The sequence below is a fragment of the Rhinopithecus roxellana genome, chromosome 14 (genome assembly GCF_007565055.1).
Source record: "Rhinopithecus roxellana isolate Shanxi Qingling chromosome 14, ASM756505v1, whole genome shotgun sequence".
Lineage (NCBI taxonomy): Eukaryota > Metazoa > Chordata > Mammalia > Primates > Cercopithecidae > Rhinopithecus > Rhinopithecus roxellana.
In genome coordinates, this window is record NC_044562.1 from 29,549,344 (window position 1) to 29,573,191 (window position 23,848).

The window sequence follows — 23,848 nt, forward strand, 5'->3', positions numbered from 1 at the left end:
ATGAAAGACCAATTTGCATAACCATCATCCACTAACCTTTAAGTCACCTTGGAGGAGGATTGCAAAGAATGATATGCTCACTTTCCATCCTGGCTCGGTGGTGTAGCATGGTATACTGGGTAGACTGGGGCTTTGGAGAATCACAGATCTGGATTTATTTCCCACTTCCACCATGTACTATGTGCTGTTAGTCAAGTCTCTGAACCTCAATTTCTCTACTCATAAAATGGGAGTAATAATAACTTGTAGGATTTTTGTGAGGGGTAAAAAGATGTAATTAAATAGATATAGATATATAAAATAGCACAAAATAGAAGAAAATCAATAAATGATACTATTATTATTATCAAAGGCCAAATAAAAACAAAGTAAAAGCATACTCATCTAAGAATGTAATGATATTTAGGATGCATCCAAGAGCTGCCATAAGGAAACCTCACATTAAACTGATCTATTTGCTCACCTTTCCAGAGCACAGAGCTGCCTCTCACATCTACCCAATACAGATCTCATAGAGAAAGAAAGAAATCAACTTATCCACAGATTACTGTATCATCCTTAGGAAATGGGTAAAAAATGTGCAGCCCCCATCAGCATGACTGTCTAAAGATCTGCAAGTCAAATATTCACAGACATAGCCCTGCTGGTCATTACTAGTAGGACTTAAATTTGTCCAGCTTCCTCTTTAGTAACACCCTGTTACAACTCGTCTGCCTCTTCCACTCCTTCTTGTATGGTATATCCATCTGACTGGCCCAGCCTTGGCCATGGGTCCCGGACTGGTGCTCAGATTGGTTCTGATCCTCTCCATAGCACTCCCCACTCCATAGTCTGTAACCCTGCCAGAGGACTTTATGTCAGTCAACAACTGGTTAGGAATAGGACTCTGTGTCTTATAACACAAGCATGCTCATCTAAAATTTTCAATAGGACCCTGCTGAGCAACTGCTAGTTTATCTGCAGCTATCCTTGCAGTATTAAAATCTGAGAGTCTCCTGAAACTTATAGGGGCACTGAATCCTTCGGGGACCCCAAGAATCTGCTCTATGAATGGCCACCTCCTCTGATAGCCCATGACTGGATCAGACTGTCCCGTCTGTCTTCTTGTGATGTTTCAACAACACAGCCTGATAACAGCATGTGACAACACTAGCTCACCAACAACAGTCTTGGAAGATTTGTCTTACAAAAAGAAACAAAACAGGGCTAAGTGGGAAAACAGCCCTGCCTAGAAAGACACACGCAAGGTTGAGGGATGGAGTGGCTGGGCTTGGAAATGAGAAGAGATGCTTCAAACTTCCATTCATATCATCTCCAATGAGGCAGATCTAGCAAAAAGCAGACAGAAATCAAGGCAGTGGACAAGGAGTATAGGTGAAGAGGTGACCCTTCTAGAGTAGAAGCAGACTACCTATGCTGCAGAGATATCACAGACCCAAATTAAGGGGCAGGAACACCTACAAAAGCTGGGTGTTGCCCCACCCCACTGACGCCTGCCTCACTTACCAACTCTAGAACTGCAGCAGCTGCATCAGACAGATGGGTGCTTTCCCTCTTGGATGCTATTGCATTCAGGATTCTTCTACCAAACTGCTTCACAGGAGCATAACAAGAATCCTCCACCTGAACAATAGTAACCAATACAGTTGACGATTTTTATGGAGCAAACTTTTATAGAAAGCACATTTAAGTGAGTATAACATGAGTAAATAATATCTATTTCCAATGGTAGCTTTTTAATTTAGCCTTATTCTTGGGATTTGTTTAGAATTCTTTCCAAATCATCCAGAATTATAATTACTTCAGAGTCAAAACCTCCTTGGGATTGCTTTGGACTTTAAGCCAACTTAGAATCAAAAACCTATATTGCTTTTCCCAACTGCCAGCTGTGGTTGTTTCAGTCTAGGGAATTGTGATTTTCCTCTTTTACAGCTTAATTCTGAAATAACTTATCACAACTTTCAGCCACAGAGTTCTACTTTCCTTCTATATATTTTACATAGAAAGGAAACAAAAAAACTTATGCCAGAATTCTCTACAAAGCTTCGTGGGGATTTTTCTGTCTAAAGGGTGTTTTCCGGTTTATGTGATTTTTTTTTTTTTTTTTTTTTTTAAGGAATGGAAGACCACTTTCCCATGTCATCTTGCTTTTGCCATTGCCCCATCATCACGCATTTTGGGGTTTTTTTTTTTTTTTTCTGTCTGGGCTCTTATTTAAAGCATTTTGTATAAAATAGTACTCTCAGCAAGGGTTAGCAATTTTCAACTATTTAAGTTGCACAGTAAGAAGTCTGTTCTGAAAGATACATAGTGGATACATTGAGTTGCCCACCCAACCAATTTCTCCCCCTTTTTCCATCCTTTCAGAACTCAAATTTGTTCAAGTGTCTACATGACTCAGAGAAAGACAACTTCACTAAAAGCTCCAGGGGGTAGATCCTGATTTGTTCTTACACAAGCATGGTAATCATATTCTCCTTTGCCAAATGTTGGTCTATAAATGGGCATATGTTCCAAAATTCTGACCAATGAGACATGAAAGGAAAACTACTTGGAGCTTCCAGGAAAAGCTTCTCACTTCTAAAAAGGAAACACTGGAAGAGGTGTGCCCTCTTCTTCTTCGGGAGAACTTCTACATCCCATTTTCATACCTGGAACTACTACAGCCATCTAACTAATAGTATGAGGATGAAATCAACATACAGAAGAGAACAGGGCCACAAAAAGAGAAGTGAAGCCCAGGCCCTTATGAACTGAACCTGTAGCCCATACCCAATCTCTAGGGTCTTCTTACATGAGATAATACATTTTTCTATGGTTAGTCCAGATTTAAGGGAGATTTTTCCGTTACTTGCAGCCAAAAACACCCTAATAGCTACAAGACCCTATAGCAAATAGAACAGTTTAGCAAAGGCTTTAGAATACAGATTTAACTTGGTTGCATATCTCTCTCCTTGTCCTAACACACAGTCTGATTGCTGTCAGAAGTGTCTGTAATGTGATGAGAAGATGTATGGGTAGAAGTGCTTAGTTTGCACTAAACTCTTAACGTTGCAATTATATTAAATGTTTGATGGCTTTAGTGAACTATTCTGTGAAACTGCTATGTTGTAGAATTGGAATGAATCTTTTCTTTAAGGCAAAATTGGCAGAGTTTGAAGTCCCAGTGGCTGAAAAAGTCCTAAGAGATAAACCTGGAAGCAACAGTAATGATTTCCAAGGGAAGTAGACCATGGAACAGAAGTATCTCTCGTTCAAGACTAGAAGGTTAGTGATGAATAACTACATAAAATCATAAAATGTGGAGAGAAAAAGAATGTTATTTTGTGAGGATATAGGACTCATGGAAAAATACTCAGTGGAACCAGGAATTGGGTTCAGTGACAGCCATGTTTCCTAGGGCTTTATATATTCCTGTTTGTGACTCACATCTGGCCCTTTTTCAGGGCCTGAATTTTTCATTAGGATTTTAAAATTAGGACTAGGACCTGAATTTTACTAGAATTTTATCTGAATCCTCTTAAGCTCTGGCACCACTTTCATGTGTGCTTCTAATAATAATAATTAACATTTATGTAGAATTTATGCTTTTCAAAATACTTTCACTTTTATAGTCTCTCTTGATCATCCCCATATCCCTATGAGATAAAATTGTTACCCTCATTTAATCAATGAGTAAACTGGGGGAAGATAAATTAAATAACTTGCCCAAGACCATACAGCTAGCAAATGGAAGAGCTGAGTACCAATGTCTTCCAACTTCAAGTTCAAAGTTTCCACTTCACTCTGGCCCTTCCTGCTTCCCTATTCCTGTAGGCTGTAACAAATTTGAAGCTATGCTACTGATCAGCAGCAGTTGGTTTGAAAATAAGAAATCTTTGTATTCAAATGTAAACATGAATATCTGAAAATTGCTAATGTGGGCCAAATGTGGCGTTCAAAATGATTGCCAGCCTCTTTTGTGCACACAAGCTCCCTAAAACTATTTGTTCTCATATAACATTTAGCTTAAGATGTAATACACAATGCACATATAGTATTTCCCATGTACAATGTTTCCCAGCTTCTAATTCAATTTAGGCCATCAAAAGAGAACATAAAATAACTCCAGAGCTCTAGACTTTTGCAATTACATTGTGGAGAGGGAAAGGAAAGAGTGGGAAGAGTTTTTATAACTGAGAAAATCCAGATTTCTTATTAGTCATGGTCTAAAAATGACAACCCCCTGCCTATTCAGCAGCCTTCCCCTACTCTGCCTCCAAGCCCACAGGCTACAGCTGGCAGAGCCTACTGCAGATCTCATTTTTCTGCCTGGCAATTCATCTATAGACCTGAGCAGGGAACCCATTTCTGCACAAGCTGGACCGGTCCCCATGTCCTTAGGGGCAGAGTACCACCCAGGAGGGCGGGAATGAAGCATGCTAGAGTATCCAGCTACAGTTCCAGCCCCCAGCCATGGCACCTGGCCACCCACGGCCCAGCCCGAAGTGGAACCAATACCAAGATCTCACCACATATGCAAGCCTCCTTCCCCTACCAAGAGCACACGGGTAAGCTAAACAAGGTCGCCCTAAATACTCCCCCGCACTTCCCATCCCCCGGAAGCTTTGTTTATTCAAGTTGATGGCAGTGAGGAGAGGCTGGTGAATGAGGTGATGAAGGTTACCTTCCCATCATTGCTGGCAGAAAATGGGGCAGCCACAACTTACAGTTCAAATGGAAAGGAATGTGTGATTTCTGAAATGCTGAAAGGAGTCCCTGCCTCCCAAATGTATTTCTCCGACAAAACCTCCAATACAGGCAGCCCAGGATGTCTTTGAAAGAGTTACCTCCTTCCTGTTTCCCTCTTTTACTCTGAATTCCTCATCACAAGGCCCCTGTTACAAAATGTACTTCCCTTTACAAGAACACCAGTCCAAGTCCTCTCCACAACCCCAAACTCTACCTCCCCTGTTCACAAAACCCACATATTTCCCCTGAGGCACAGAATAATGATCATTCATGAATTAAACCCCCAACTGAGGCCTGTGCTCCAGATGCAAATAGCTCAGAGCAACATAGTTCAAACTTGTTTATACCCTTTTCCCAGGAGGACAGATACATTCCATCCAGTCAAAGTTCTAGGCCTTGGCTTCAAGGACAAGCACCAAAGAATTGGTTTATGTTTCCACTTCTATGGTGTCTTAAACTGGGATTCTTGGAAATTGACCCTGAGATGGAAAGTTGCCTGCTGAAGGTTTACTGGGGAGTACTGTTAAGATGTAGGGAAGTGAGGAAGGAAGGATCATGCAGAGGAAAAAACTGACCCACAATGTGGTTGCAACACAGATTTGAGACTATCCAATGGGAGACTCTCATGCTGGGATGGCCCCTGAGAGTCATTCCAAATTGAAATAAGAGGCCAGGCCTTTTATACCCACATTAGCCAGTTATTGGCCATCGGCTGTCTTGTAGGAAAGGGTGCACACCTTGGATGAGGCAGTTCTCTGGAACTGCAAAGCAATTTCCACTGAGGGACAGAGCCATGAGCCATTATCAGCAAATATTCCCAGGAGCTAGGAATGGATCCATCTATTCTGAAGAGAGATCTGAATGGAGCAAAACAGTATCAGTTGCAACCTACCCCTTACAAATTCAGATCCACTCGCTTTTTATAGCAAACCTGCCCCCATCATAGGAACAGTTTTTCCAATATTCTGGTTGATCTTGTTTTCGGAGGAAAAAAAAAAAAAAAACTTATAAGACAAAGACTTACAAAAAAAAATTCTTGCTGCTACAGTTGGTCTCAAGGCTGTAACTGATACTTATCATTCTCTTCCACCACATTTCTTCTAGATTCCTTTCACTCTTGGCTAGAACTTCTGTTAGTCCAAATGGTAGATCTGGTGGGATGACCCAGGCCTTTCTCTCTGGGGGTTCCCAGCTCCTGATTCTCATGTCATTCTCAGGCAGTAGTGGCTTCACTTTTCTTTTCTTTTTTTTTTTTTTTTTTTAAATTAAAACCAGGTAAGTTATTCCAGCAGATCACATAGGAGTCAAATATTTTCTCCCTCGCCCTCTGTGTATAGTAGTAGCCTTCCCTATTCCTAACAATGAGGTTCAATTACTCATAACCGAATGGAATTTCTTTACTTGGCTGCTGGTCTCTTGGCACAAGAAGCCCAAAGTGACTAGGTAGCAGCCACAGTTTAAAAGTCAAAGGGGCACAGCCAGTGGCAGAAGCATCCTTCCTCTGAGAACCAGGACTTCCCACAGAGCCTAGAGTGGTGGGAAAGGAAAGGAGCAATTCCCCACGTGAGTCCCCAAGGGTGATGGCGAGGGACACTACTACTTCTCCCATGGTTTCCAGACCTATACATTCTACCTGTTGAAAAACACCATACAATGGCCATTGGGTGTCCTGCTCCCATCTTAAAAATGGAATGCTGATGGGCTGACTTTGCTTTATGACTTTGCGGGTTAGACGTAAACTGCTCATAATGTACAAGTCATTCGATGTCCCATGGTCAGATATGCAATCTATACCAAGGTCCAGCAGTATGCCAGGCATTGCTTGCTGAGTGGTGTATAAAGTACTTCTCTGCTGCTGATGAAATGGCCTAGCTTCAAAGTCCTAGGAGTCCACATTGGTATTTTCCTATTGGTGATTCCCATAAATACCACACAGTTGTTGGTTTTTTTTTTTTTTTTTTTTCTTTTACTACCATCAGTAGATCTAGTTCCATAGATGTGGCCAGGCCATGTGGCCCAAGCAACAGAGCTGCTTCCTTCATAGCCTAGGTCTACTGCAGAGCTCTTTCTTCCTCTGGGCTCCACTTCAACCAGACAGACTTCTATGATCTCATGTCAGTGGGTAGGAATGGTACAAAATATGCTGCCCCCAGAACATGAGGCACTGTGCTTCTTTTTTTGTGAGTGAGAAATGCAAGTTGCAATAAATTTTCCATTACTTGAAGAATATGTCCCAGCATGGCATACACCATTGAACCCTAAAAGCTTCATTAATGAGACAGACCCCTGAATCTTCACAGAGTTTATTTCCCATACTCTGGAGGACATACAACTTATCAACATCTCCAATGTGCCTGCCACTTTCTGTTCATCTGATCTGATTAACATAGCATGATCAATATAGTAGACTATTGTGATATTCTAAGGAATATTTAGATGGTTCCTGTCCCTTCAGATTATACAGGACAAGGAAGAAAAGTTAACATAGCCCTGAAACAAAATTATAAATGACTATTCTTATGTGTTATACTAAATATAAACTGTATTTTCTAATAAAAATGGAAGACACATTTGTCAGTTTGTCAGATTAATGACCACATACCTAGCCCAAGGCTGTGTTAATCTGCTCCAGGAAAAAAAAAAAAAAAAAAAACCCTCACCTACAGCTCGGGACTTCAATTGAGGATGTTACTTGGTCAAGTTTAGAGTAGCCACTATCATCTGCCATGATCCAACTGGTTTGGGGAGAGCTATATTGGAGAATAAAACAGGGATATGACCAGTCCTGCCTTCTTTAGTTCTTTGACGTCAGAGATGCAGTATTGTTTCTGATTCATTCTTAGTTCGAAGAGAGAGGAGGCACTGGCAGAGACTTCTACTTGGCTTCTTCCACTAAGATAACTCTTACCCTTCAGGTCAAGGGGATTTTGCCAACTCCCAAGTAAGTCCATTCCAGTTTCATATTCAGGGACTAGGAAAATGACCAGCAAGTAGGTCTAAATCCAGAGGAACCGCTGTAATCTAGGTCTGTACCAGGATTTCTTTACTATCTGGCCCTGATAACCTTTACTTTAAAAGGGGGACTAGGCTGGCACTTAGGGTTCCTGATATTACTATAAGTCCAGACTCTCTAACCATCATCAAAATAGCTTGTTATTTCTCTTTCCCCAATGTACAATTATCTGAGTAAATGGGTCCTTTGTGAAAAAAAAATCTAGGGAATTACTACTGACTACACTTGCCACACTAGAGTCCTTCTTCACAGAGCCCAGCCCAGATTCCATCAATGGGTATGGAACTGAGAAATAGTTCAGGCCTAGAAACTTGACAAGATATCACAAGTTTTTATTGAGATGACAACCATGAGCCTCTTAATTCTTGATTTCTTTTGATTTGTATAAACTAAGTAATATCCTTGTTGGCTGTCCTTCCAACTTCCTTCTAGGAGTACCATGTTCCATGGTCTACTAACAAGTCCCTTATCTTTCTATAGACTGGTCTCATGGTGTTCTTCTGGCTTTGACTTCTCATTGTAATCATTCACCCCACTCCTTGATGCAGCCACCTGGCCTCTCTCCCTTCAGTAGCCTAGCATCCCTATCATCAGGGAGTCCTGTTCTATTACAACATCTCCTTCCATCATTCCTGGCCTACAGCAGCCAATCTCTATTGAGATTCTTATCAATGCTGGTGCCCCTCTGGGATTCCCTGTAGAACTTAGTCAACCAGTGGGTTTTCTGGTCTTACACAGTGTATCTACTCTAGCATGCCCACTTTTTTGGGTCTTTTTATTCCTCCCTCTGTCATTTGTCATATCCTCTACTTCACTTAGTGTAGGTGGACCTTCGCTTTCTCCAAGTTTCTAAGAGACATTTTGGAAGCATCTTAGTACCATCTCTTGGAATCCTTGCTAGTGTATTAAATTATGTATTACAGAATTCCATATTGGTAAACTCTCCCCCATCCAAATTTATGACCCACTTATTCTTTAGGCTCCAGTCCCATGCATAGCCTCCCAGTTCCTGCTAGTACATGTTGACCAGGACCTGTGGCTACTTTGTGGTATGGTCCCGCTCCTCCCTCAGCAGGTCCAGCTCCTCCCCAGCCTGGTTATATCATAACTTGACCCTCATTTTTTGTTGAATGGCAAGAAAAGGAAAGAAAAGAAAAAGAGGGGGCATGGAGAGGTAGATGCTGAGAGAGCAAGGCATTATCTTATAAGTCATCTGTTTCACTTGAGCCCTCCTCATGAACTTCAAGCAAACAAAGGGGAACAGTTATTTTCTAACAAGGGGGATGTGCCACTTCTGCAGGCCCAGCAAGTTTGGAAGAACCTGAGAGTTCAAAATTCTAAAGTGCATCAACTCAGATATTCCTGTCACACGAGGTATCTCCCTCTCCTTCTCTGTAAGGTCCTCAACTTTAGCAGAGGAGACCTGCCAAGGCTTAAGAATTCAACCCTCTCTGAAGATCCACTACTCTTAAGAATAAGTTCTCCACTCTGTCTTCCCTCTAACTGTAGATTAGGGTTTTCTTAAACACTACCAAGGAGACCTCTGACTTTCATATTTTGAAATGGTTGATTAATCACCCTGAGCCTGCTATTGCTGCTCTTCAAGGAATTAACGGCACTTAGCAACAGTCACCCAATGCCACAGTCCTTAAAGTTACCACTTTCCTCACACCCCTCAATAGCCAATAATATTGCACCAGCCCCCGTTCCACTAGTATCCCATTTCAGCTCACTTCTAGTGAAAGTTTTAACAATTGCAGTGCCTCAGTCTGCTAGGGACTATCTCACCAGGGATAGATATTGCCAGCCATCACTGGCTATAAATGGTGAATAAATGGTGACTCATATCCAAAATTCCATTTTAGAGTCAGCATTCTAGGGCCACACCTACAACTAGCTATACTAGATTGAGTTGCCCAGAAATAATCACTAATATGGAGAATTGCATGCTGAATGTTTGTCAGGTTGTCGATATTTTACTGGAGATAAGCCTATAAAGAATAAACAAGGAATGTGAGATTGGGAAGAGACCTCACAATGCTTTGGGGAGCTAGAATGATCCTTGAAAGTCACCCCAAATTGAGTCAAGAATTCCAGACTTTTGAATCTCCACATCAAGAAGTCATTGATCATGGGCTGCTCTCAGGAGAGGGATGATGGACATAACTTTGGGTAGTTGCCTTCTGTAGGGGAAGGGGGAATTCCCAGTAATAAGTACAGCTGTGAATAGTCATATTGCCAGGATTAGGATGGGTACATCAACCCTGGAGTTGAGATCTGCACACAGCACTACAGTATCCACTATGCATAGATACCGCATATATCCAGGAGCAGTAAAAACATCCTAGGTCTCTTTTAGAAATGTATTCCTGGCTCTCTCCTCCTTGCTCAACACCCCTCAGCCATATTAGCCTCGTGTCAACACTCTTGTTGATGCCTCTACCTGGAATTTCTCTTTCCCTCGGTCCCTGCATGTCTGGCCCCTCCTCATCTGTCACGCCTCAGCCTAAGTGTCATCCTCTCAGCAGCCTTTCTTGACCCCCCTACACAAATTGGGTTTGCTCTCACACCCACCATTATTCTTTATTATAACACTTTGTATAGTTCCTACTTTGCACTTATCATAATCTGTAAATCTTTGGTATATTTGTTTGCTTATGTATTTATTGTCTGTGTCTCCCTCCAGAATATAAGCTCCAATAGGCTAGGAACCACATCTGGTTACCACTCATCATGGTATCCCTAGTTCCTGGAACCTAGTAGATGGGAGTTCCATACAAATTTGTTGAGTGAATGAATTGAGGAAGAGAAGTCACAAGTTTAATAGACGAAGAAAAATTAGTCATTGACACGAGCAACAGGGCTATAGAAAGCAACTGCCAGGTGTTGAAGCTCCTCTAGGTATATGTGGAACTGTCTAAAGGACAATGGTACGACAGGTGAAGTTTGATTCTAGCACCTCTGCTTCTCATTCCTACCTGTCATTTATACCCCTATGTGGCCAGATATCCCAGAAAAGCCTAAGCTAGGAGCCCAGTCTACTTTTGTCTACGCCAGTGGAGGCCATGAGCCAGAAAAACATTGGTCCTGATGTTACTGAGATCTTGTTTGTACTCACTAGCTGGTGAGGTCTGGGTAAATCAGAGTGCTTTAGGACAAATTGAGCCAGTGTTTTTCCCAAGGGTAGTTTTCATTTTCAGCCCAATGTCTAATTATGAACAAAAGGGGTATCTCCCTCATTAAAACAAAACCTAGGACGATATATGCTTGGGAAGATACAGAAGTCATCTTTAGATCACAGGACAGTTTGCAGGGCCCATTGGCTCAGATCTTTTTCAGAATTAGATCAAACCCAGAAGACAAACCTTAAGAGGCCTGCTAGTCACCATTAGCCATTAACTAGTCATCTGACCTTCTGAGTAATCACTTAACCTCTCCAGGGTACAGTCTCTTTTGTGCAAAGTGACAGTTAAGATGGATGTGGTGAAAAGAGTTTTGGATTGGGACTGAGCATGATCCTGGCCCTACCAAATTCCTGTGTGATTTTGCACAGGTACCTCATCATTCTCAGCTTCAATTTCCAATCTGTGAATGCAAAGCTGGATATGATATCCTCTCAGATTCTTCCGTGTTCAGATGGTCATTATTCTTTTCATGTATGTCCTCAACCCTAAAGCAAGTGAGCCCAAGACTTCCAAAAATGGAGGTAACTTTTATGCCAACAACTTTCTTATGGAAAGTTTTAGGTGAAAGAGAACCAGCTTGTAAAACAGATGACTGAGCATTTCTCAAAATAAACATTTGCCAAAGCTAAGTTAGACAGGGAATTGCCTGGAGTTATGAGCGTCAAATACGACATTAAAAGTCTTAATGGAGTTGGAGATTCATTTGGAGATTTAGTATTTATTATTATCCCCCACTGATTCTATTTTCCACTCCAGATTCAATGCAAGTGCTATTTTTACCAGCATATTCATTACATTCATTGAATGGCATGAACGCATCTTGTCGAATTACACAGAAATATCCTGAAGTTGCTTTTAGAAATTGCTATTTTTATTCTGTAGGGTTAATTGAACCTGCTGCTATATATCTAATTTATGCAAAACACAAAGACAGCAAGTTGCTAAACAATAGTGTATTTGGTGCATAATATTAAGAATCAGTCCCTCTAATGTTATGAAATATAGGCTAACAAAATGATCTTTCTCCCCTAAATGGAATAGCTGAACTTTATTTATAGTTGTATATTATATCTATTTAGATCTATGTGAGCTGATAAATATGGTGAGATGCAGCAATTTTCTCTACTAGCATTGACAGATAAAGTTACTTAAGTCAATATTTTGGTAATTTAAGCATTGATAACAAGCTCTTGAATATATTAATGATGATCTATTTCACTACACATCATTATCTGGATCAATTTGTCTATCCCCTCTTTATATAGATTTAACTCGCTCGACTTCCGTTCACAGATGTAAAGTATCATCAGTACACATTACTTTTTAGTACGCCTTCCCTCAAATATTGATTTTTAATTTTTTTGTCAAATAGAATGTGTGCTTTCATTTTTTGCTACCAGGATACACACACATACATACTCACACATCGTGGTGAAAGCTATCATGTTCTATATAATCTCCCTAAAATATAGGCACTCTTATGCATGACCATCGGTTATTTTTTAAAGTTATTTCTGTTTCAAGAAACAGAAGCTGATTCTGACCTGTTTAAGGAAAGGTGGGAAAGAAAAGATGTTTATTGGAAGGATCCCAGGTTATCAGCCAGAATCAAAGGAGAATTGAATAAGCAGGACTCAGAAAGCACAGGCGCCTCAAGGGGCTCTGCTGGCCCCCAGCAGGAGATAAATAACTCAGAAGTGCTCAGTATTTACTGTGTAACTGGCACTGCTATACACATTTTAAAGGTGTTTTCTCATTTAGTCCTCAAATCAATGTCACGAGGTAGGTACCACTATCTCCATTTGACAGATGAGAAAACTGGGGAAAGGGAAATCAGTAACTTGCTCCAAGTTACAGAGTTGATGAGTGTTGGGAGCCAAGACTCCAAGCGACCTTCTTTTTAGAGCACAGACTCCATGCTGCCTTCTTTTTAGAGTGTAGCTACAAAGTGACGGTCGCATCTGCTGCCATTCTCCAGGTGTCACCACTTCAGATTTCAGATTCATAGGCAGGAGTGGGCAGGAGACCCTCCCTCAACAGGGAGGAAGAGCCGTACCGTACAACCACGGCCTATGGGATCAATCCCCCTGTGTCACAAGCTTTGCATAAATTAGATATATAGCAGCAGGTTCAATTAACTCTACAGAATAAAAACAGCAATATCTAAAAGCAAGTTCACGATATTTCTGTGTAATTCTACAAGATGACTTCCTGCCATTCAATGAATGTAATCAATATGGTGATTAAAAAAATCCCCCTGTGTCTCTTCCCAGAGAAAGAGAAGTCCTTGTAAGCCAGGCAGCCCAAACAAATGGCATCTATTGCATCATCTCAGTGGGAAAACACTGACCCTGGCCTCCAAACACCCAGATTCTGGTGCATGCCCTGGTGCAAATAATGTAACTTTGGAAAAGCTCAATCAATCAGGGTGTCACTTACTCCATTTGTAAAGTTAGGCAACTGGGTTAAGCTTACCCTATTATTTCCACCTCTAATATTCCACTGTATTTAATAAAAACATGAGCTTTATATTCTTAGGAGGCATCTCCTTCAGCTGCCATGCACTTGGAAATTCTAATCTACACAGTTTCCTCCCCTCCAAAGCAAATCTCCAAAGTCTTTAAGAAGTTGGTCACAAGAGGCTAGGCGAGTTGGCTCATGCCTGTAATCCCAGCATTTTGGGAGGCCAAGGCAGGTGGATCACCTGAGGTCACGAGTTCAAGACCAGCCTGACCAATATGGTGAAATCCCATCCTTACTAAAAATACAAAAATTAGCTGGATGCAGTGGTAGGTGCCTGTAATCCCAGCTACTCGGGAGGCTGAGACAGGAGAATCGCTTGAACCTGGGAGGCAGAGTTTGCAGTGAGCTGAGATCGTGCCCCCATACTCCAGCCTGGGCCACAGAGCGAGACTCCATCTGAAGGAACCAAAAAAAAAAAGGAAAAAAGAAATTGGTCACAAGAGCCTCTCACCTTGGGTGAAACTCCTATGCTTTCTTTATTCATCAAGGCCAGAAGTGCTGCGTGGAGTTTGTAGCAACAGGAAGTCATCCTAGAAAGCCATTCCCAGTGTGCCGTCTAGCCCTCCCTCCATAGGCAGAGATGTCCTAGCAGGATTCTGGCCTGAACGTGAATAAAATACAGATTTTATTACCTCTTGTCTGTATCTAGTAGCCCCACATAACCACTGAAATCAGTCTCTCCTTGACCATTTTTCTATATCTTATCAGAAAGGGAATAGTCAAAGGTCAAGGGGTCAGAGACTTAAAGGCAGCTGACTGGGAAGTTTAGTAGGACTGTGCAGCTGAGCTGTTAAAGGCTTTGGATTTAAAGCTTGAACACCTGAATGCAAGTGTTTGCCCTAATTCCCAATCTTTCTAATTCCACATAACCAATTAAATTACCAAATACAATGCCACTCTAAATACACAATGATTCATCATTCCCAAATAGAAGATTTTTATTCTGATCTGTACATTTTTAAGAATTGTGGTGTTCGTAGGCAGAACAGTGGCTACCAAAAATATCAGGTCCTAATCCCTGAAAACTGTAGATGTTGCCTTACATGGCAAAGACTTCATAGATGTGATTAAGTCAACGATCGTGAGATCCATGTGGTTTTCTGAATTATCCAAGTGAAACCTAAGTGCCATCACAAGTGTCTTCAGAAAAGGGAGGCAGACAGAGATTTGGTACACATGGAGAAAGCAATGTGAAGGAGGAGGAGAGAGAGACTTGAAGATGCTTGCCTTAAAGATTGGAGTGATATAACCACAAGCCAAAGAATGCCAGCAGCCCCCAAAAACTGAAGAAACAAGGAATATCTTCTCCTCTAGAGCCTCTGGAGAGAGCACAGCTCTGCCAGCATCTTGGTTTCAGTCCAACCACAGTGATTTTGAACTTCTGGCCTCCACAACTTGGAGAGAATAAATTTCTGTTGTTTTAAGCCATCAAGGTTGTAGTAATTTGTTACAGTAGACTTCAGAAACTAATAAGCGGTACATTAGATTATTGTTCGAAAGCTTTTCACCTCATCCCACTCCCTCTCCACCCCACATAGACCCTGCCCACTGATGCAGAACTTGGCCATGAGACTGACTGTCATCGCAAGGCAAATGGACACTATGTCTCTGTCCCTTTGCTTTGGACTCACCCCCATCACTTGCCAGCCAATGGCATGTTAGTGAATAGGACACAGGGAGAGGCTTGAGCTGTAAGCTGTGCTTGCCTAGTTGGGCTTTATCTTACATGCATCTTACATAGCTGGACTTCATCTTACATGCTTCTGCCATTGCCAGGGAAGAAAATGCCTGGGCAGCTTGCTTGTTTCAGAAGAATCAGAGCACCTGACACCACCTTGAACAGAGTCTACAGCCTGGAGCCTGGCCCAGAATGCCTAGACCAGGAGGCCTGCACAGACACACACACGAGTGATAAATGCATGCCTGTTGCTTATACTACTGAGATTTTACAGCTGCTTGTTATCGTTGGAATATGGTTGAACATGGAGATATGGTTGAAATCATTAGATCTTGTTATAATATTTTATTTAGTTATACACATACTTCAAGATTTATTAAAAAATTATACAACACTGTCTTTTCAATTCTCACACTTCATCAAACAATTGTATTAAAATGTTCACAAACAATTCAGATAGCAGTGTGTTTATATTACATAGTTTTCCAGAGCACACCATCTTCACTCCCATCTAGGTTGTGTATGAAATTGAACTGGTAAGTGTTGCACTGGATATTTTATCCCAATGCACAAGTACCCAGTCTCATAACTGTAGAACAGGATGTGTTATCATTCATCAAAATTCCTATAACGTAATATCTATTGCTTTTTCAAGTGGTCTTTAAAAGGCTGGTTGATAATGGCATCCAATGCTTGTAATTATGAGGCCATCACCTCTGGATTAATTAATAAATTGCACTAAATTTTTTGCCTCCTTCTTTTCTAACCTCTGAGTTAAGTGATTACCTAGCATTCATCAAAATCATTTCAAGATAATGTGTCTTTTTCAAACTGTTCTCTACCAGTCAGTGACATGATCTTTTTTCAATTACTTGGTGAGTTTGTCACAAAGTTCAGTTGAGGATTCGTAGCAATGGTTCATATGGTCAACTGCTTTTTAAAATATGCAGAAGAAAGATATTTTAGTTGCTGTGTGTTAAGATTAGTAAGGCTTTCTGTTCACATTTACTATCCATTCAGCTTTCTCATTGTGCCAGGTGTTAGAGTGGCCATAGCCATTTTAGAAATCAAGCTAAAAGGAAGTTGAGTTGGGGCACATTTTGTTTGAGTTCAGTGGGTGTATTTTGGTGGTTCACAGTCACTTCTGTGCATAGTGAAGTTACTGTTGACTGTCCTGGTGTAGGAACACCCCTACTACCCACTGTGCCCACTTATCTGGCACTAGGACCAGGTCCAAAGGCCATATCAAAATACTCAGAGATCTTATGGCACCTGGGAGGGAAGTATGTGGGTATTAGAGAAGAAACATTATTGAAATGTATGGAACAAGAAGCCAGTCTGTGAAACATTCTTCCAATCATCAGAGATTTACAATTGTAAGTAGAAGATTTGGTTCTCATTAACCCCTAATAAGAACAGAAGTTCTCTCTTACTAAGGAAATACACTCAATAATGTAGCATATATAATTATAAATGCACCATTGATTTTTTTTCTTTTTGATGGGAAACATGTGAAATAAATTTATCAGAATTATTGGATCTACTGGAAAAAAACCCATAGCAGCACCACAAACTGAGTACATCGTCTGTACCAGCTCAATTACAAATGAAACTTGCTAGCGGTTTTCTCAAATCCGACAACCAACCTGAATGTAAATGACATTACCAAGAACAAACTGTGAAGTTCAAAGGAACTTTACTCAACTATTTATAATGTTTTTAAGTTCCAACAAACTGAATTATCTTTATGTTCTTGTTATGGAAAACAATATTATAAAATCATTGACATATGAAAACATGCTTTTGCTTCTAGATTTTGTGGTGCTTGTGATATTGATCAGCTTGTTAAAAATAGATTGCTTCCTTTATCATTCTAAATAACTGTTCACCTTTGGACAAATTTTGTATTCTTTTTCTTCAAATGCATCCATGAAATTTAATTCCCAAAGTTATATTAAACTCAGAGTAATCATCACAATGGGGTTTGAGTCTGAACGTAGCTCTCGGCTCCACCCAATCCTTGGTGCTCTTAGCAGGGGCACACTCTGCCGTGTGTATCACAGATGTGCTTCACCCACCAACTCTCCTTTCTTTCCTTTTACTCAAATGCATCAAAGACCCAGTAGCTTCACAATGAAAGTGTCTAAAGCAGAGAGGCAGTAGAAGAGGAGGAAGGAAAGATTTATTAAGCTCTACTATCAGAGTTCAAACCCTGACTCTTCAATTTTCTAGCTATGTAATTGTGCGTAAATTACTTAATCTCTGGGAATGATTGTAGTACCTCCATCAAGAGGCCTTTGTATTAAATGAGTTAATTTGTGTAGAGGGTTTAAATCAATACCTAGTATGCGGTGATAAACTCCCACTCAAGGTTAGCTCTTATTATTGTTATAGTTATTCCCACCTGCCAGGCCCTGTGTTCAGTGCTAGCATAAGCAGTCTTATCATTTCCATGTTGCAAAAGAAGATGTAGGTTTCACAGAGTTTCACCGTTTGTTCAAAATTATATCACATAGCTGGTATGAATTAAAGAGGGAAAATTCTGATCCATGAATATCCATCTGACTCCACCCTCCCTGTTTCCATTATACCGAAGACCTCAAAAATTGATTTTGTTTTCACGTCACAGAAATGAAAAAGATGGATTATGTTGGGACTAAAAAAAATTGTTGACATAATTGCTATGAGGAAAATAATAATTGATGGTTGGGCTGTAGAAAGGCTTATTTGTTGTAAATAAACAGAATATCAAAAAATGTTAAAGAAAATTTGAGTATATGCAATACTTGTTATTTCAAACCATTTACAAATCTAAAGCTATTTAATTTAGAAACATAAAAGCACATTTTCTATGAATTGGTTTGCTCTAAAATTAGTCTGTTAGATTCAATGCAAAAGCATTTTTATTCAGACAATTCCAACAAATTTTCCAATTGTGCTACCTCTGAGTTGTTTTTTATTTTTGTTACAAATGGAGCTATAAGCTGCAGAACTTTAGGGAATCCAGCAATGTTTTTTTTTTTTTTTTTTTTTTTTTTTTTTTTTTGCCAATGTATAAGGAGACAAACAGTTGATAACAGAAGAACACAACCACACTAATAAAATAAAGAGCTATTATGTTATATGGAGAAGGTTTTCTTTACAGTGAGGGGTAGAGACAAAACGCACTCATTTTCAGAAAAAGAATTCAGAGGAAAAAAGGAAAAGCCCCCTCTTCTTCCAGGCTCCCCAATGGGCTGAACACAATAGTCAAGTTATTTGTGTTTTTGGTGATTTTTTTAAAGAGAATTTTTTAGTCTCTACACCAAATCCTGAAATCCTTACCCATTCTTGAAACCCTTACTGGTAAATATTATCATCATAGACATATACTACTCTCCCATAGTAAAGAGACTTGTCAACCCACAAACCTGGACCAGAGGCTATACCTGATGTCTCACAGGCAGCATCCTGTCCCTGGGTGGATTTCTTTTGGCCTACACAGGATGCTAATACTTTCTTGCATGTACGGCCAATATTAAAATCGAGATATTTCACATTAAGGTCTGGAATGTTAGCTTTTCTTTAAAAACTAGAACTTCTATACATGCCTTACCCCACAGCAAAAATCAGCATGCACCGAAGGATAGCTGTGCTGCTTACACAAAGCACGCATTTCACAGGCTGCCACAAACCCCACCGCTCCCTCATCGCTCCCTGACAGTGAAGCCAAGCCAAGCATTAGCTGTTACTTATCATCATTCTCGAGCTCCTTTACTTCTTCTACCATGGTAACAGTTCTTGAATATTTGGTCTCAGGATCTCTTTATATTCTTCAAAATTATTAAGCACCCCAAAAGCTTCTGTTCGTGTGTGTTATATCTACATTCACTATATTAAAAATTAAAACTGAGAAAATGTTAAAATATAAACACATTTCATGTTAAAGGCAACAAATATTTTTTAGGAAAAATTACTATTTTCAAAAACAAAAGGTTATGAGAAGAAATACATTGTTTTCTATTTTGGAAAGTCCCTTTTAATGTCTTGCTTGGTCGAATGAGCTGGATTGTCATATCTGTTTCTGCATTCAATCTGCTATGATATGTTGTTTTGGTCCAAACATAAAGAAAACCTGGCCTCAAACAGTTGTATGAGGATAAGCAGTGAAAAAAAAAACAGAGAAATGTTTTAATAGCCTTTTCAGATAATTATAGGTATTTTTCTTTGATATTACATTGAAACTCAGTTAGTGATAACTTAAATGTTGGTTGCAATATGGAATCTGAAACCATATCAAGTAATTCATCATACTCTGTTATATTAAAATCCACTGCTAGTTTACACTTTGAATGTATCTTCTATCAGTTAGGCCAGTCAATTCTTGTTTCTAATGCAAATTCCTCTGGGAGCATTAAGTGTTAGTAATCTTTTCTGTAAGTATTAAATTATAACAATTACTAGCTCAGCTAGTTGTACCAAAGTAATGTAACTGTTCCAATCAGGGTAATAAAAAAGGAAAGAATGAATTGCAGCATTGGCTATTGGAGAAAAAAATCAAGAAAGAAAACTATGACAATGCTAGGTGTTTTTATATCCTATCTTAGTTAACCTTCTCAACACTCAGTGAGGTAGGTCTTACTAGCCCTCCTCTACAGGTAAGGACACTGAAGATGAGACAGAATAACTGACTCACCTAAGTCTATAGATCATAAAGCCCACCCTATGTCCTGTAGACGAGGGGTTGGCAAACTATAACCCACAAGCCAAATCCCCAGTGCACTGCCTGCTTTTGTAAATAAAGTTTTATTGGATCCCAGCCATGCCCATTTTTGTACTTATTACCTGTGACTACTTTCATGGTACAACAGCCTGAGAGATTGTGAAAGAGACCATATGGTCTCCAAAGCTGGAAATATTTACTATCTAGATCTTTGCAGAAACAGTTTGCTAATAGCTCTAGAGCAGTGTTTTCAGCAGTTGTGCTGTTGTGATTTTTATTGTTATGATTTCTTTTTAACTTGGTCTTGTGGCCTCTATTTCTTGAGCATGACTGCAAGCCAAGATAGCCGCTCTGTAGGTGAGCTGATAGGGGAAAGTTACATTCGGGTGTCGGATGAGACACAATCAGGAAGTGAACAAACATTAATAAAACAAGAGAAATTTATTACTCACAAGTCTCAGAGAGGTTATAGGTGCCCACAGTAGGAGTCTGGAGGCAGCAGGGAATTCAACCAGTAAGGATAAGTGGAGGAAAAAAGAGAAGACAGAGGGGGAGAGAGGGGAGGGGGAGGGAGGGAAAAGGAAGAGAGAGAAAACCTGTGAAATTATCCCTTTATTGAGCTCCATGGGTATTATTATCCTTAAGGCTTTCCTGTGAGGCTCATTGATTAGCTAATTTACAGAAAACTTCTGTGAAGGCAGGGAACTTATTTACATAAACCTGGTGGTGTGGGCCATTAGGTTTTAGTGTGGTGTATTAGTCCATTCTCATGCTGCTAATAAAGACACACCTGAGACTGGGTAATTTATAAAGGAAAGAGGTTTAATTTACTCAGAGTTCCACAGGGCTGGGGAGGCCTCAGGAAACTTACAATCATGTGGAAGGGGAGGCAAACATGTCCTTCTTCACTTGACGGCAGCAAGGAAAAGTGCCAAGCAAAAGGGGGGAAAGCCCCTTATAAAACCATCAGATATCATGAGAACTCACTCACCATCACAAGAACAGCAGCATGAGGGTAACCGCCCCCATGATTCAGTTACCCCCACTGGGTCCCTCCCATGACACTTGGGGATTATGAGAACTACAATTCAAGATGAGATTTGGGTGGGGACACAGACAAACCATATCATGCAGTCAGCAGCTGTGGGATGTGTTAGGTTTTGGAGTGGTGAGACAAGGAAAAAGTGGGCCATATCACAAACAGGAAGAAGGGATGTTTTAACTAGGCCAAGGATGATAACTTACATTAAGCCTGTATAACTAAATAACTTCTGTCAGTCCTAAAAATGGATACCAAGGCAGCAATAATATTAAACAAATGTATGCCAGCAATTTTCTCAGATAAAACTCTTATCAGGATGCTCAACAAACACAATAGATAAATAGCCAAATATTGGTAGCACTGTATTTTATAAATTCAAATGTATATAACATTTACTTATTGGTAATCCAATCAACATTTTGGAAAGGTAGCTTTGAGTAACACAACATTGTAAAATTAGGAGTTTATAGAGCTTAATAGCAGTCTCATGTCAGCATTGATGTACAGTTAATACTTCTATTTAGCTTATTTTTAGGATATCTTAAACTGACCCAGAAGCTTGAAGAAGACCGCTAGGAAACATTTGCTTTCCAAGTTAAATCTCCAACAATATCACCATTTCTACTTATAGCCATAAAATTCAGACATGAAGATAATTAACAAGTAATAAGTATTTATTGAATGAGCAGATGGAAGAATTATCACAATGTGATACAATTATGATTTCACCATTATTGCACAACACACTTTTAATTCAATGAGCATCACTACTTGCTCACAATGAACTTGGGTGCCACACCTAAGTGTGGATAAGATTTATAGGTCCCTGTCTTCAGGGAGTTTAGACTCTAGTAAAAGATGCAGATGTGCCAGGGCTTGCCAGGGTCTAACCGAGCAAGGAGCACATATGCTACAATCATGCACTTGTTTCTACAACTTTGTATGAACAAAAATTTAAACCTGAGCACTCACAAAATGATGTCAAAAGAGGAGCTAGAGAAATGGCAGACAAGACACTAAAGATGAGAAAAGAGAGATGAGAAGACATCAAAGATATACGCTTTTCATTTTGCATTTTTTTCCTTTGGTCTGAAGAGAAATGGAAAGGTTATCATCAGCAAATGCCTAGTATATAGCACATTTTTCTGGATTATTCTCATATATTATCATATTTAACTTCATAACAACCCTTTGAAATAGGAATTCATTTTGCTATTATATAAACTCAAAGACTGAAACTTGAGTCACTAATAAATTGAAGGACTAGAATTCAAAACACATCTTAAAAAAAAAAAAAAAAAACTATACAATCTAGGTTTTCTCCATTACCACACATGGTGTGCTCACCAGGGCTTTAAGATGCACAGGCTTAAGTTAGATAAGAAGCCGTTTGGGAAGTACACAACTCTGCCTGAACTAATTTAGATAAGTCACTGGGAAAAATTCATCTAGTCATACCCAGTTCAGTTCTGACTCTCCAGTAACCAATGTGTATGTATTCCTCCTCACCCTAGAGGGGAATAAAAGAAATAACAAAGACAAGAGAGAGGCATTGTTCTTGCATTTGCCCCAATAGAAAGACCAGCAAGTGTAAAATCCTACCATGCATAAGCAATGGTTATATTTTAACATTTAAAATGAGCTCTTCTTTTCTCCCTTTCTGAGTACACTACTTTTGCCATCATCCAACTTTGCAACCAGATTCTAATCTGCAAAGGGGATAATCTGGATTTGTTCATGGAAAAATGCATAGAACTATGTGAAATACCTTTTGCCACTGAAAAATAATATTCTGCAGCAAGCTAATGTCTTTGATGATACCAATCCTGCCTTCTGCCTCTAACATTCAAGAGTTAATTCAGGACAATACAATTCATTGAGTTATCTCAAGGTATAGAGTCATCACCTATGGTTGTGTATGTTGTACACGGCAAAAAGGTAACAATTCTGATTGGGTGACATTTACATTGTGGATCTCATAGCTTCACTTACCTATTATAAAAATGTCTGGTGTTAGCAATCAAGTGTCTTGTAATAGCATAATCATTACAGTAGTCTCCTTATCTAGTTTTGCCTTCTGCAGTTTTAGTTACCAGAGGTCAAACAGTCTTAAAATAGGTGAGTACAGTAAGGTATTATGAGAAAGACCACATTCACATACCTTGTATTATAGTACATTATTATAATTGTTCTGAGCCAATTTAGAAATTAAACTTTATCATAGGTATGTATATATAGGGGAAAACATGGTATATCCAGGGTTGGTACTATCTGCAGTTTTAGACATCCACTGGGGGTCTGGGAATGTTTCCCCCATGGGTAAGGGGAGATTACTCCTCTACATGAGAATTTCTGAAGATGGGAAAGAAAGCATCTTGGCAGAGGACCACTTTTGTTAATTTTCACAAAGGTGCTAAATGGGCTAGTAGCATTCATATGTATAGAATATTCCCTTTCTTTCTATGCGTCTTGGGCTTTGTATTAATTAGCTATGACTGCAATGATGCTAAGTAACAAAAAACTGCAAAAAAATCAGTGATTAATGGCAGAGCTGCTGTTGTAGGTCACTGAATTTTAAAAGAGAGAGAGAGAGAAAGAAAGAGAGAGAGAAAGACAGAGAGGGAGGATGGGAGGGACAGAGGGAGAGAGGGAGGGAGGGAGGGAGGAAGGGAGGAAGGAAGGAAGGAAGGAAGGAAGGAAGGAAGGAAGGAAGGAAGGAAGGAAGGAAGGAAGGAAGGAAGGAAGGAAGGAAAGAGGGAGGGAGGGAGGGAGGGAAGGAAGGAAGAAAGGAAGGAAGAAAGGGAGGGAAGGAGGGAGGGAGGGAGGGAGGGAGGAAGGAAGGAAGAAGGAAGGATTTATTTATTTTTCATAGGTCTGCAGGTTTGCTGTGCTCTGCTGGACTCAGCTGGATTTGGACTCACTCACTAGCAAGGTTTAGTTCTGCTCCATGGCCACTCATTCTGAGATCCAGGCA